Source organism: Temnothorax curvispinosus, unplaced genomic scaffold, assembly GCF_003070985.1.
Source record: "Temnothorax curvispinosus isolate PA1 unplaced genomic scaffold, ASM307098v1 QBEX01016041.1, whole genome shotgun sequence".
Lineage (NCBI taxonomy): Eukaryota > Metazoa > Arthropoda > Insecta > Hymenoptera > Formicidae > Temnothorax > Temnothorax curvispinosus.
The window spans coordinates 207,356-222,767 of record NW_020225821.1 but is presented as its reverse complement, the minus strand read 5'-3'; positions in this window follow the sequence as shown (position 1 = coordinate 222,767).

The following is a 15,412-nucleotide window of genomic DNA, read 5'->3' as shown; positions in this document are numbered from 1 at the left end:
CTCTCTCTCTCTCTCTCTCTCTCTCCCTCCCTCTCTCCCTCCCCCCCTCCCCTCCCCCTCTCTCTCTCTCTCTTTCTGTCTCCAACGTTGTATTTAGGTCTCGTTATATTTAGAATAGTTTCCTCGTAATAGAAAAGCATTTGTCTTGTCTGGTTCGGTCACGTTAATGCCTCTTTCACGCTTCATTATTTTTCATTCAGTTTTACTGCAACGTGCCAAGATGGATACGTCGTTAATAGTGATTTCGCATACATTAATGATTTTTGTTAAAGTAGAGGGGACATTAAGAAAATTTACGCATGATATTTACAATATATTTTAATAGGAAATAATTGACGGCTTAATTAGACGTTTTTTTTTTCACGATTTTGGATACACTAGTTAAGTACTAAAAGTGAAATTAAAGGTAAAAAAGTATTAAGTAATGAAAACATAAAGGTGAAAAAGATGAAATTTAAACCGATACCTTGAGTTAACATTTTATTATTTTTAACTACCTTGTGTGTCGAAATTTATTATTTTGATACAAAACAAAGTATTATTTTAACTCCATTGATTTAGTTAAATTAACATTGTTTTAGTTAAATTGACGACGTATTGAGTAGGAGCAGCGACAACCTATACGAGTGGTTAAATATGATTTAAATTGAGTATAATTTGAGTATAACTACGAATTTAACGGTGTATGTAACAATTTTTAGTTACACAAAAAAATCCATTTCTTTCATAATCTCCGGCGAAATGTTTCTCAAATATTTATTGAGAACTTAAAGAGTTTGCGATTGTCCGAGGACACGTCTAGAAATTTTTCCGACAGGCCAATTAGAAGGCGTCACGGGACACGTGGGGTTGCGTTGTTGAATTGAATAATAGGGTGGCTCGTGGCACGAGCGACGATTGTTCTCATTAAGCGGATGCTCCATGGCCGTTGGGACCACATTAATATCAATATATCGCACGAAAGAGTGGAAGAGAGAGAGAGAGAGAGAGACGATGTTGATGCTGATGCCCGCGGCGGCATTTCGCTCTTCCACGTGTGCGAGGCGGACGAGACCCGAGACCTCGCATTAGGGAAGCTGCCGCGGCTCGTGTCCGAAATAGCCCGAAGGAAGTCGGGAATTTTTGTAGGCCGCGGCTGTTTCCTTCTAATGCATATATAAATCATCCTTTTTTAGCCTGTCATATTACGCGGCCGTTAATTCGAGACGATTTGCACAAATACCTACATACTTTACGCATCCGCATTTTCGAGATAAATTGATGCCTTCCTTCTTTTCCCCCGCTTTTGTCCAAAAAGTATTATCTGAAAAATAATATTTCCGTACAAAATATAATGTGAAATTCACATTCAGACGTACTTCTTCTTCTTCTTCTTCTTCTTCTTCTTCTTCTTCTTGAAATAGGCCAAGCCTGTTTTTCCAACTATTGCTCCTCCTGTGAAGTTGATGTCCAGCTATACATCCAACGTTTCGGGGATCTTCCCGGGGGACGCCTGGAGTGGGGCTTTCCATCCCTAGCGATCTTTGCGATTCTGTCGTCTTCCATCCTTGATACGTGCTCGTTCCATTTTCTCCTTCTCTGTCTGACCCATCTAACCACGTCCTGAATTCGCAGATTTCCCGGATGTTCGTGTTTCGGATCCTGTTTCTGAGAGATTATCCTGCGATGTTTCTTAGTATCCTCATCTCAGCGGTCCGCACCATGCTTTTGGTTTTGGCGGTGTCCGCTCTGGTTTAGGCTGCGTAGGTATGTCAGAATATGTCGGACGCATGTTTTGTAGATCCGGACTTTTCCTTCTCTCTTCATGTGTCTGCTGTTCCATATTAGGTCACGTAGGCACCCTGCCATTCTTGCCGCTTTCTTAGTTAGGTGTAGTAACCTCACTTTTCCGGTCCTGGCAGGAGGAGATTTCGATACCCATGAGTATTTGAAGGACATAACTTGGTCAATTGCTTGGTCATTGACCGCAAGTTTGCAGCGAATGAGGACACATAAAATTGTTTTATTTAAAATTAAATGTTTCATACGCGCAATTAAATGTTTCATTCATGCAAATGAAAAATTTTTTTGGAGAATTCAGTTCATGCTCTGATCCCATTCAGTCGCTTCAACGTACGGGTGAATCGGGTGAGCCGATCCGGGGCTGATTTTTTCTTCCTCTACAGTCTGGAGAAAGAAACGCCTCGTTCTCGCACGCGCGAGGACGCGAAGAAGCGTCGTAAAAGCGACTCATAAGAGAGGCATAAAAGATTCATTTTGCCGGAGAGGTGACCCTGCCGACCCGGCATCCGCTCTCCGTAGGCGGCACTCTCGGATCTTTTTCCTCTACACACCCTCTCCCTTTCAGTCTCTCTGGTCCTCTCCATTTCTTGTCTTCGTCCATCGTTAACTAGAGTCGTTCGCGAGAATTGAATTTTAATATTAAGAATTTTTAATACTCGTGAGATTCGACATTTCGTACAACATTGGTATTTCATCCTTATTTGAAATATTGGAATTAATAACTTTATTATGAAATTAAATTCACCAATTGACCTTTACCTCGTTCTCCGGCAGGTTATTTATGCAGAAATAAAATTTATTGTACAGCGTAGAATATGTTAAATCTATTTTTATGCCACAAACTCGTTCCATATAAATTAAAAATTTATATATTGTTTTTTCCATCTCTCCAAAAAAATAATATTAAATGATTAAAAAATTACTGTATATTTTACGGTTAGCGTCTTTGAATTTTGTATTTTGAGACTCCTTTCCTTTATTCTTTATCCTCAAGGTAGCTTAACAAAAAAAAACAGGTTGAAGGAAGGAGTGGTCTTGTTAAGACAATCAAGCGGTTGGCCATTAAGCGTAACCAGCATTAAATTGCCGAGAGTTGGGAGACAGAACGCTGTTTTCGTACGACGCCTTCAGAGACATTTAAGTACATTTGTTTGTTAGCTACCTCATCGCAGTCGGGATCTTTGTCTTAATGGTAATTTAGGATTGCTCGTTCGGCCTGCAATTTTCTCTCTATTTGTTCTTGCGTTCATATAATATAATTAACGAAAGAGATATTAATGGAAATTGTGTACGAAACGAGAGTCAGTTAATCGCTACATAGCTAATTGGAGTACGAGCTCTTGCTACTAAACGACTTCATTAGAGCGCTGGAGGTCTTTACAAGCCTGTAACCTTATTTCTTTATTTACCTTTCAAAGGGATGTATCGCTTCGGAGATCTAACGGGTCGATTCTTATGGAATCGACGTAGAGTTTTCTTCACAAAAGCTACCGCGTGTCGGATCGGAGACCGGATGCGTTTAATTTGCGGCCATAATACGACGAGACGGCTAGGGAGCTTAAGCTTAACAATACGTATCATTCACATTTTAGTGTAATTGCAGTCGTGAATTCCGGGCTCGCTGAAACGGCCCGGAGATAAATAAGAGATCCAGCGATCGTAGCATGATTTAATGCTACAATTATTACCGATAAAAATATTCGCATGATATATATATAAGAGCGTAATAATGATTCTAATATGCAATCTTGATCCTCCGTTAAACATATTTACATAAATATGTAAATACGTTGTTTGAGCGTTATCCAATCATTGGCGCTTGATTCGATCTTCGTGAGCATGATGAAGAGAGCTATTTCGACCAATATAGTATCTCGCTATAAGGTAATTAATATCCGTTGGACGAACGGAACAACGTAATAACTTTTCACAGCGATAAAATTATTACAGAATTATATTAATAATAGCATATATATATATATTACAAAAAAGCAAAAAATCAATTTTTTTTAAAGGTCACTTGCGTAGATCTTGCCTTAAAATTGGTATAAATATCAAATTATCGTTTTTTTTTTCAATTAATAATAATTTCGAGGTAAGCAGGTCCGTCTCGTTTGCATGTTTGCATAGTTACATGATCGTTGATGCACATCGGGGGTACAGGTATCGCCGTGCCGGGATGTAAACCTGACTGGCCGGTCACCGCGGCGTCGAATATCGCCTTCACGACGTAGTCTAGCCATCGAATCGTATTTCTGTTGTCACAGAAATGTCACGCAAATCGTATGCAACGCGACACGCGCGCGTCTCTCTGGCTCCGAAGGGAAAATGTCACTCCTGAGTCATCAGTTTCGAAAAAAGAAAGAAAAAAGATATTATCGGTAATAATACACGCACGCTGCGTTGTTTACTCAGACTGTTCCGTAAATATTACATATGTGAAATACACATACGCATAAGCGATAATTAAAGAGCAGGATTTCGTTTTTTTGTTAATTATTTTTGCAAGAGCCGTTTTTTTAATCTTTAATGTCGATTATCAACATAATTTAGTGCCACAAATTCTACGTTTTTATTCGAGAAACTTTATATGGTCGCAATCTTTAATTTTATACGCATGTAATATTTTTTAAGCGACTCGAAATCTGTTTAAACTTTCGCTCACGTCGATTTTCCACGAAGCGGTATTGAAAACGTTTTGCGTAAGTGCGCGCTTAATGATGCATGAGAATATTACCGTAGTTATTTTTAATTAATTTAATTCTCAAATAGGTATGGCATTTTTTTTACTAGCGCGATTACAAAATCTTTTTTTTATAGAAACAATCGAGAAGTCTGTATTAAAGCATCCCGTTAGACCGTTCGCGTTGCAGCTGGCGCTTGGATCATTTAACTTTACGAGAGTTGCACGTGATAACGGATGCTGATCTGTCGCGGCCGCTTCAAAGTAGAAGTTCTGAAGGAATTCAGGCATCTCCTCCACTGTTGTCATTTTCATCGCCGTCGTCTTTGCGTATTTATTTCTGGACGCATAATATTGACGCACTCGAAAACCGCTGTACGAATTTAGAACGCAGCACTCCAAGGATGCTGTTCGACGCATTTCATATTTTTTACTGCAATTGAAACACCTTCCCGTATTCCCAGAATTTTTTGAGGCGAAAAATGATTCGCGAAATTTATTTTTAGCAATTGAGATATGATGAAACAATTCATAATAATGCGTTTGAGGTTTATAGAGAATAATGCTCGAAAAATTTGACCCAATAATTGTATTTAATAACAATTATAAATTAATGCAATTTAAAATAAAACAAATAATATGAATAAATATACTTTGCATACATTAGTTTGAAAGATTATATTTTATTATTTTATCGTTTTTTTTTCATTTAGATTTTATAGCGTCTACAAACTTATTTTATTATTGCGTCTTTAATTATTTAAATTGCGCAGTTGGCAGACACAAAAAATTCATGGACGCTATTTCGAGAAGACTTTTTACATCGTTTATTATATCTGCAATCGGTGGTATAAAACGTAGAACGACAGTAAAAGATGTAAATCGGTGGAAAAAAGATAATTGACTTGTGTCCTTGCGGACGGAGAAATCACTTAGCGGCGCGCTATCTCACACTTTGTAAGGACTAACGATCCTACAGGCGTTTGTCACAAGGATTAGCATTCTAATGCGCTCACGTGACCCGTTTCGTGGCACTTTTTTTCCCCGCGACAATATGTATCGGCCTTCCAAGAGTTATCGGTTTCTTGATGCTTAATGATTCTCTTAATTACGTGTTGACATTTTGATAAAAATAGAAAATTCAAGATTCATTGCATACAAAAGCAGTGATTTACGTTTTTATTTGCGTATGTCCTTTAATATTACAACTGTACGATAACAAATAAATGAAGATAAAGAAACTAAGATGAAAGTCCACACTTGAAGAAAAGCGATATTTTCTTTTAATATCTCAGAAAATTTAAATTTTTGATCTTCTGATTATCAAATAAATTTTTTCTTTTTATTCTGAAAAATAAAGATTGTAACCTTGCTTTGGGAATGAAAATAATTTTTTTTTATTTTTAGAAAAATAATAATTTTCTTATTTTGAAAGTGATATTCTTAATTTTCTTATTACCATGAACTCTCGAACATCTTTCTCTATGAACCAAAATTAGGCACATTCTGCGAACGATGCGAGTCATGTTTCTACTCATGTGTCTCGTTACATATGCGCCGTGAGTGCGGTAGCGAATCTCTGATGTAAGCGGCTCGCGATCACCATCGCGCGGTCGTTTACATCGCGCCGAGAGTTTACAGGATCTCATTTCTCGCTCGTTTTCCGCTGGTCCTCTTCCTCGCGCACATCTCGCGCACACTTTTATTGGCGCACCTCGCAGACTCGCAGGTTGATAATCCGCCTTGAGTGGCGCCATTCCTGATTAGCGATGCCCACGCATTTTCCTCGTCTCCGTATCTTTCCTTCTCGGCGCCCCGCTTTTTTTCTCCCCTTTCAGTTTCTTCTTTCATCCGATAAATATGCACGAGACGTTTGGTAAATAATGATATAATTATTATTCCGTCGCAATTAAAGAAACAAGCCGAATAACGATCGAGAGCCGCTTCGTCGAAGTTTAATTATAATTATCGTTTCAAGTATAATTGGTAAGCACTTCTTTCTTCTTTTTTTTTGCTGTTCTTCACTGAATTCGGATGAAGAACTGTAAAATGAAGATGACAAAATTTTTAATTTTAAACAAACAAGAATCAGAAGTCATTTTAAAAATCTACAGCTGTATATATAATAAAAAGTTCAAAACTGTTATATTCCCCCGTATATTCCTTAAAATATGATTTCTCTGTCGGTGCCTGATAAAATTGATAGGACTATTATTGTATTAACTGTTAGACAGATTAAAAAATAATTTTATTTTGATGTACGCGTTTCCGCTATTAGCTACAGTTACATGGCAATTATATAGCGCCGCGGCAAATTGCGCGACCTGTCGCGTAGTTAGTCGTTGTTCGCCTATTGTAACAGAATGAGCTAATAAATACACTTAATAAAAGGCAAAGCTATTCGTTACACGCTGCCCTAACACTAACGCATTTTATTAATACATATTTTGCTTAGATATGTTTCATGTGCCAATTTTACAACAAATAATAAAATCGTTTGCTGATTACCGATCGTGATAACTTATTGTGTCAGTCGCGAGAAAAAGGTAGGGAAAAAACGATATAGGTAATCCCTTTAATGTTTTTTTATGCCGTCGCATGACAGTTGGCAGAGGACACATATAGTGGGCATAGGACACGTCAGGGGCTTGTGATTAAAAGGGGTCCGATGTATCTCGTCTCGCCTATTCATATTGTAATTCGTTGTGCGACGATCGTGTGGCTAAAGAAATGTCATTTTTTTCTCTGTTTCAGGTGAGTGCTCCTTTTAATTTCCATGTAAATCGCCGGTAGACTGAATCTCCGCTATTTTTTTCTCCGGAGAGTTCTTTGTGCCGAATGTGGCGAGTATCGCCGTCTTGGTTTGTACAAACACGTATCTTTTTGCGAACAATGGCTGGATCCATGCTGAGTTGGCTTATTGGCACGAATAAATTTCTAAAAAGCTTCTTCGGGAGAATGGAATCATCCAAAATACGCAAATTCTTTATCAAAAATCAATTTATACACATAAGACACTTTCGTTATTTGCGTGTTTTTATGTAAATCTTGTACATACACATACGCAATAAATTAAATTAACTTAAATTAAATGTAAAAGAATTAAAATAAATAAAGATTCAGCGGGATCTGAAATGAGCGGAGGGATTTTTGTTTCATTTATAATAATGTAATCCATAATCATTATGTAAAATCTACTGCAGTTGATATTTGATATTGTATCAATTTGTCGTATCGATTATGTATGCGTAAACTCAGTCCGAATACAGTTTTATACACGATTCGGAAAGAATTGCGCTGTATTTGTATGTGAGAGCCACTGTGGACTTACCGCTCGCCACATTCTCCGGTCGTTATAACGGTGCAGCAATAGTGCAATATCCCCCCAGCATTGTCATGTACGCACAATATAACGACACGCAAGACGGAGATGGGTACATTCGACTTTCGCATTCTACGCACCGCTCCGCGCTCGTGAAGCCGCGAGCGATGAGTCACGGCAAATGCGCTCCGTATGCATCCGCGCCCCTCCCGCGAGGAGTGCACCCGTCGCATTATGAATTTCTCAGGCATCTTCTTCTGCGCCTCTCGTCTTCTCGAACGATAATTGCTGTCTGATATTTCTTGCAACGCATGTACCTTCGAACGTGGATTGATATACGTAATTGAAAAATGTGGAACTCACCGCAAGGGAAACCTGAAAGAGTTCGCTCTCGCGAAGAATATCGCTGCCATTTCCTTATAGGTATTCTATACATTCTAAAGAATGAAAGACAGAAAATATAGAATAAATACATTATAAAAGTAAGATGTAACAATCTCTCTAAATCTCATAAAGTGGTTCGCATTCGACTCCCACTTATAGAGCACAATTTCACTCTTTCTTAGAGTGGCGTATCACTCGAAGTGCACAGGTTCAATTTCCACTTTTCGTTACTCTTGCGTTTCACTCCTTTCGAGTGATATTTCACTTTTCGACTTTTAGAGAGATTATTAAAGCTAAAGTAAGCTGTGACAATTATATAAATATTCTCAAGCCAACAGTAAACCATGTCTCGCAGAAACGTATATACACACGCACGCATCGTCGCCAAAACACGCGAGTATCATACGCAACAGCCCGAGTCTACTGACCTAGAGGTGTGAGGGGGAATCCGGGGCCTCTTTCTCCTTCTCTCTTTTTCCCCTCTCATTTTGCGGGGCCCGGCTGTGCTCGCACGGCTGGAATTCCTTCGTGACTCACCGGCATTCGTCGCAGAGGTTGCCTTGGCCGCCGGCTATGGGAACCCGTGTGTGCCCCGTGTGGTCTTGTTCGCGTTTCCACGTACGATGTCGCGCACGAGCGGGACGTGAGTCACCGCGGCCGAATTTCTGTCCCTTCGATATCGTCGTCGTCCTTCCAGAAAGCCTCTTTTGGAAATCGCGATCGGCATCGAGATCGGTGAAGGCGAGCTCCTTCTCGTGCACGACAAGGCGGCCCTTGTTATCATTTGTTTTCTTTATTCTCAATTTTGCACGAATATAATATGAATATGATTGACAGAATCTTTTTTTTTTAATTTAACCCTAGAACGCATGTATCATTTTTTTGACCTTCTAACGCATGACTGGGGGCAATATCGACCCCACGCTTTATTTGATCGTAAAACCGGTCCTGCAGAAATAAAGGGCCTTTAAACCTACATGAATTTCTTCGTTTTTTAATAACGAAGAGAATGGTATGCGGTAAATTTAATTTTACTCAAGTTTAGTTAGTGAAAAATCCATTTAAAGACCGAAAAACGCAGAAAATCAGCAAAAACCTCTTTTTTTAAACAAAAATTTGTATCTTTTTTTGTAATCAACCGATTTTAAAAATTCAAACGGGGTTTTAAAGAGGACACATTAGACTATTAGAAAAAAATTGTCATCGCTATGTTCTGTTCAAAAAATATATTTATTTGGGACTATAAAAATGAAGAAATTCGCAAAGTTGAAATATGGAAAAAGTCGATGAAAAAACCATAAAAAATTGTATTTCAAGTATTATTTTATTTTTATTTGATACAAAATAGTAAAAAATATGAAAAAAATGAAACATTATATCGCCCAGCCATTTTCTGCGAAATGTCAATCTTCTATAGGCAACGGGATTTTTACCGACTAAGTTGTGTGATATTTCGTCTTAAATAATATTTATGACTATTTATGCTCAGATTACGTAATAATACATGAAATATATTGATTCTAGCAAAAAAATAAAATTAGCTTACCGTGACGAAACTCAAACGGCAACTCACGACTGGGGTCGATATCGACCCCACGCCCGCTTTGCGACTGTGCTACTTCACTGCTAGCGAACAACTAAGGCTGCATTCGAGGAGCGCGCTATTAACGCTATTGCATCATTCTTTCTTTATCGCTCATCAGGTGTAAAACAAGGATAGAACAAGCAAATAGCGCTAATAGCGCGCTCCCCGAATCCAGCCTAACGCTGCGTCCGACATAACCCTACTTTTAGAGAGTTGAAATGAATTATGGTTCAGGTCCTGAGTCTTCTTCTTCGTCTGGTTATTGGCACTAGCGAAAATCACCTTCTCGGCGTGCAACGGCCATTATTCAATTCGTTCGTAGGCTCGCAAACTCATAGTAAGACTTCAGACTCGAGAATGTGTAAGTGTATGTGTGTATGTGTAATTGTACGTGTATGTCCGCGGTGTCATGAACTCGGTAATGCCGTAGGTGCGTTAGGCCCAAGGAACTGCGCGAATCACTTCCCCCTGCGGCCCAGGTCCTGAGTCAATAATGTCACTCGCTAGCTCAGGAGCGTAGTTCAAAGTTCGCCTGGGGTCGAAATCGACCCCTCTCATGCGTTCTAGGGTTAATTTGAGTTCTTCGCAAAATTTAAGAGAGTAGTCTAAGAATTTACCGTCATTGTTATTATTAGTATTATTATTAATAGTAATACTAGTTATTAAAAGAACGAAAATAATTACTGCAAATTCTCTCTACAAAGAATATTTTTCGAACATACGAATATAGAATATTTTCCGGACAGTTTCGTATTTTCAATAGCAGCTAACACAATTATCAAAAAATATAGAGATAATTATTGCAGATTTTAATTTTCGAAAAGTATCTCTATAATAGGAGACATTCCTAAAATACCTAATCTTCGAATATTCTCAGATTGCTTTCACAGTATTACCAAAGCTTTTTCGAGGGGTATGTTTTGAAAATATTCGGGGAAATTGATATCTGCAGGATGTGGTTACATTCTCGCTAATTGCGAGTGCGTTTCTCTTTCCTCTGAAAGCTGGCGTCGCGTCGGGGTAATCGACCTTTTCCCAGAGTTCGCGGTAGAAGGATGTTGAATGACCGCACGCCATTGCGTGCTCTTGATAACGCACAATGCGATATAGGCGTGCGTCTCTCTCGGTATCGTAACGGGCGACCTTGAACTTCCTGCTCGAATGATTCACGAGTCTTTCATTCATCCACTCCTTCATTCAAGTTCGTCCCGATCGCTTCGAATTTAACATATAAGTATAGGGTGTGCTTCGAAACAGCTTTCTCTTTAGTTTCCAGAGAGTAAACCCCTATCTTTGAGAAGAATTTTAAATAATTTGCCACATTTCTTGTCAAAATCCGTTTTCCACGGAATATTTTAAAAAATAATTTATCTCGATACTTTAAACAATTTTTATAAAGAATTTAAAGAAAAATTGTAGAGTTCTTTGAATCCCAATACGTTTGAGAATTAATTAATCAGCACGGTACATTTATTTCTGGATGATGTATACATTTAATTATTTCTGGACTCTGCTATTAATGAATAAATCTTTTATTATGAATAAATAATTCAAGTTTGAGATTTAATGTGAATTATGAACACAGCTGGTGCTCTTGATGTCTCGATTAATTTGAAATTAGCTCGTTACTTTGGCATGTCATTATTGCTGTAATGATTCACATTTATATATTTAGAAAATTGCTATAAATTTCCGCAATCAGAAATCCTATTCATAAATCGCGCGATTTAACACATGATTTTTGCGGTCGATTTGTTAATAAATAATAACGGATGATTTCGCCGCGTTCATATGACATAATGCGTATTTTCAGCATATTTGCATAGTCGCAATTGCAATGAATTTTTCGCGTGACAGATAACAGAATGATAGAGAGAGAAAAAGAGAGAAGCCTGCCGAGATAGATGAATCACTCATCTCCCGTTCTGCAACTGCCTCTTTGAGTACCTATACGAAGATATCCCGGAGGTGCGCGCATTGTGACTCATCCTGCCAACTCGAACGATTATCTGCGCGCAGGTTGGAACCTGCATAGTTGAGTTACATTCTTGAAAAAATTCTTAGTAAGTTAAGAGAAAGAGAGGGCGCATACTTCGCGAAATCGTGATGATTCGTGATTAAAGGCTTAAAAATATTTCTATAACTATTTCCTGATTCCATTTTATAAAGGTAACAATAATATTAAAAATATTCTTTAAAAAAATCGATATTAACCAGTAAACGATATTGCTTTCTGAAACGTGATATTTGATATTCAATTGAGAGATATATCTATTTAGATACAAACGCTTCTTCCTGACGCAAATATTCGAGATTAATGCGCGACGTGTTATCAAGCGCGGCAATTAGGGTAATTAAGTCGCTCGAGGTGGCGAAGTAATTAACGAAAAATGTCTAATGACTCATTCCCCGTCTTCCCTCACAGACCTCACATATCTCGCTCGCGATTCCTCGCGGTAACGAGCTTCGCGCGAAGGCGGATCATCTTTTTCCACGGAAGAGCTGCCGCCTTCGCCGTAAATAGCGGACACGAATGAAAATATTATTCGCCTTCTCATGCTCGCGCCTCGCGCGTCTGCCTTATCGTCGCGAAGGAAAACCACGTGTGTGAGTACCCGCCGATAAGGAGCCTAAGGAGTGAATCATCACGAGCCTCGCGACGAGATAGAGTTACGCGTGCGACCGGTTACGATGAGACTCGTTTTGCATCGTTATGTCGTTGCTCGGACTAATTGTAGCACGCGGTTTGAAATTACGTATCGGTTAGGAAATTGTATGCCTAAGCGGAGAGGAGCTCGAGTTTGTTGCCGGGCGCCGCGTTGCACCGCGCGCGCGCGGTCGATTGAAGTGCATCTCGATTTAGATGCAACGCTTCTAGAGGAGCAACGTGCACCGGGTAGGAAGCTGGATGTGGATTTAAGTCCGCACAGACGCGCGTGCAATGGTTAAATTAGACTTTCGTGAGAGGCCCCGCCGAGCGCGCACGTCCGAGGCGAATTTATCGCTCGGATATTGCGCAGCTATTCCGCTCTCCCCCTTTTTCTTCCCTCAAATCTATATGTTTTTACTTTATATTAATTTCTTGTTACGCTCATTTATTTTATAGATTATTTATACTCTTTGTTGACCGCTTATTATACACGTCATTTATTCCTGTGTTATGTATATTATTAGCGCGGCGGAGAATAGTGCGGTTGTGGTTTTCATTTCAGGGGGGAAAGCATATACTTTTACGACCACGAGGGCATTCATATACCGGCCGGCGCGGTGCATCGGAGATAATTATCCGGACGAGAATGAAAATTCTCGGGGCAGTAAACGCCTCGTGCGCGCGGCGCTGGTAAAAGGAAAACCAGGCATATTCTCGAGTCTCTATAGTTATGTCTGGCATCCTAATAGAACAGGCCTGCCTCTGCCTGCCTGTGAGATCTTTAGATCGGTGAGAGAGGTTCGATGCACCGAATGCTATGCGAAACATTCGAACCAATCGAACCGAAGAAGCTGTACTCTGATTATCTCTCTCTTTCTCTTTCTTGAATTTTTTCTATCTTCCGCTCGCTCTTCTCACGCGGATATTTGCGTGGCTATTTGGCTAATAATATGTAGATCGTTAAATCAATTCGGACAGTTAGTCGAGATGCGTGAGATTATTTTGCCGACTATTATGGCTAATTTAAAAAAGAAATTTAATTGTTTTTATTGCGACATTAATAAACGTTTCAAGCGAAAATTATCTTTGATGGACGATTATATAATTTATTCTTTAAATATTTATAATTAAGTAAACTATCAAAATATAAGTTTTATTTAAACTATTTTGAAAATTTTTAAATAAATTATTTCTATTGTCATGTTTAAGAACAATGCATTTATTTACGAAACAAGTTTATAAATTTATGTAAAATCTTTTTCAATTTATACATAGAATATACTTCAGTTCCTCGATCTCCAAGTTGCAGAGAAATGTTGGCCATGCACGCAGATATTTATTGATCAATGATATAAATACGAAAGATCAAAAACGGAGTAGTCAATATTTCCGGAAGTGACGAATGTTTTAATTCCACTTCATAGATGAGTCGATTCTATTTTCGAGAGATCCAATTTTGCTCTCACACGATCACTGCTTACACTGAGATATATCTTCGTTATATTTTGTCGGTATTGGAAGCCGCTTCCTGGTAGGCAGCAAAACATTACGAACATCGTTGGGTAATCGGCGATTTACGACTTCCCGAGAGATCGCGCTTCGACAAGAATCATCGCATCCTTGACTCGCGAAAGTGAGTCACTAGACCGAGTCGTGGCGATCGTATCACATTTGTTATTCGTCCTCTCCCCGAGTCCAAGTTCAAGGCTTCGACTTTTGTCTGAATTGCCAATGTCCGTCGGCGATCAATCTGAAATCCTCAGTATAAATTTCTGTGAATATTTATACGAATGATAAGAAAAAGTAACATATATTCTAGGTCTAAGAGATAAGCTAAGCTAATATTGGAAAAACTTTTTGCAATATCATCATGTTGTTATTTATTATAAAATGTTATGCAGAATATGTATCTCTCACCAGTTTTTGCAAGAATTGTGATAATTTCTTATTTAAACTAATTAACGACATCAATATGTAATATTAATTAATTGCATAAAATTAATGTGAATTATAGATAAATGAATATTTTTTATGATAAAATTAATACATTTAAATTGATGAATTGAACATATATATTTAAAATGCTAAATTTTTGTTATTAAACCCAAAAGTTATAAGCAAAAGGAAATACGTAAGTTTCTTGAATTTTTCATACAAAATATTTTAAATAAACGGAAAATGTTCTATTGCAGACAAAACATTTCAAAAAAATTCCAAAAAATCCCGAGAAATTTTCAGATTGATGACGAAACGCGAAAATAGCATCGTAACAGCAGTTGCATCACCGATGATGCATCTCGCACCGACGACCCTGCTTTTGTCCGTCCAATTCAGCGGGGCACGTAGTAGTACGGCTGCAATTACATCATCAGTCGAATGAATGGACCAGTGGCGACTCGAGTAATTCCGGTCCGAGCAGCTAACTCCGGTAAATAAGAGGAAACTCGCGCGCCGGTAATGTAGCTTTATATGGCGAAAGATTATCGACTCAAGACAGACAATATCGATTACGTCGACGACGACACAAATAACGTGCGCGAGAATAACCGCGAATGTTAATTAGTTCGCGATTCCAGGTATCTGAGACTAACGAAGGCAATGATTAATCGCGGCATGAAGTGCCGCTTTAGCGCTTGGCGATGCCATATCGGGAGTCATTTAAAGTTTTAAAGTCTCAATACAATTTATGCAAAATTATGAGTTAAGGTCGTTTTATATAAAAGAATAACATACGAAAGTAGAAAAATAACTAATAAAATATCAGAGGATATATAAGTGGAAAATAAAAGTAATAAAAATATAAAGAAACGCCGAAAGCGCAAAAATCTACATTTTCAATATTGTTAAGGCAAATTGTTAAAAAATGATTGTATAAATATATGAATTATTATAGAGAAGAATTTTTTGATTTAAAAAGTGTTATTTCGTTGACTAGAAAATTTCAATAATTTTTCGTAAAGTTAACCCTAGAATCCATGACTCATTTTTTTGACCTTCTAATCCATG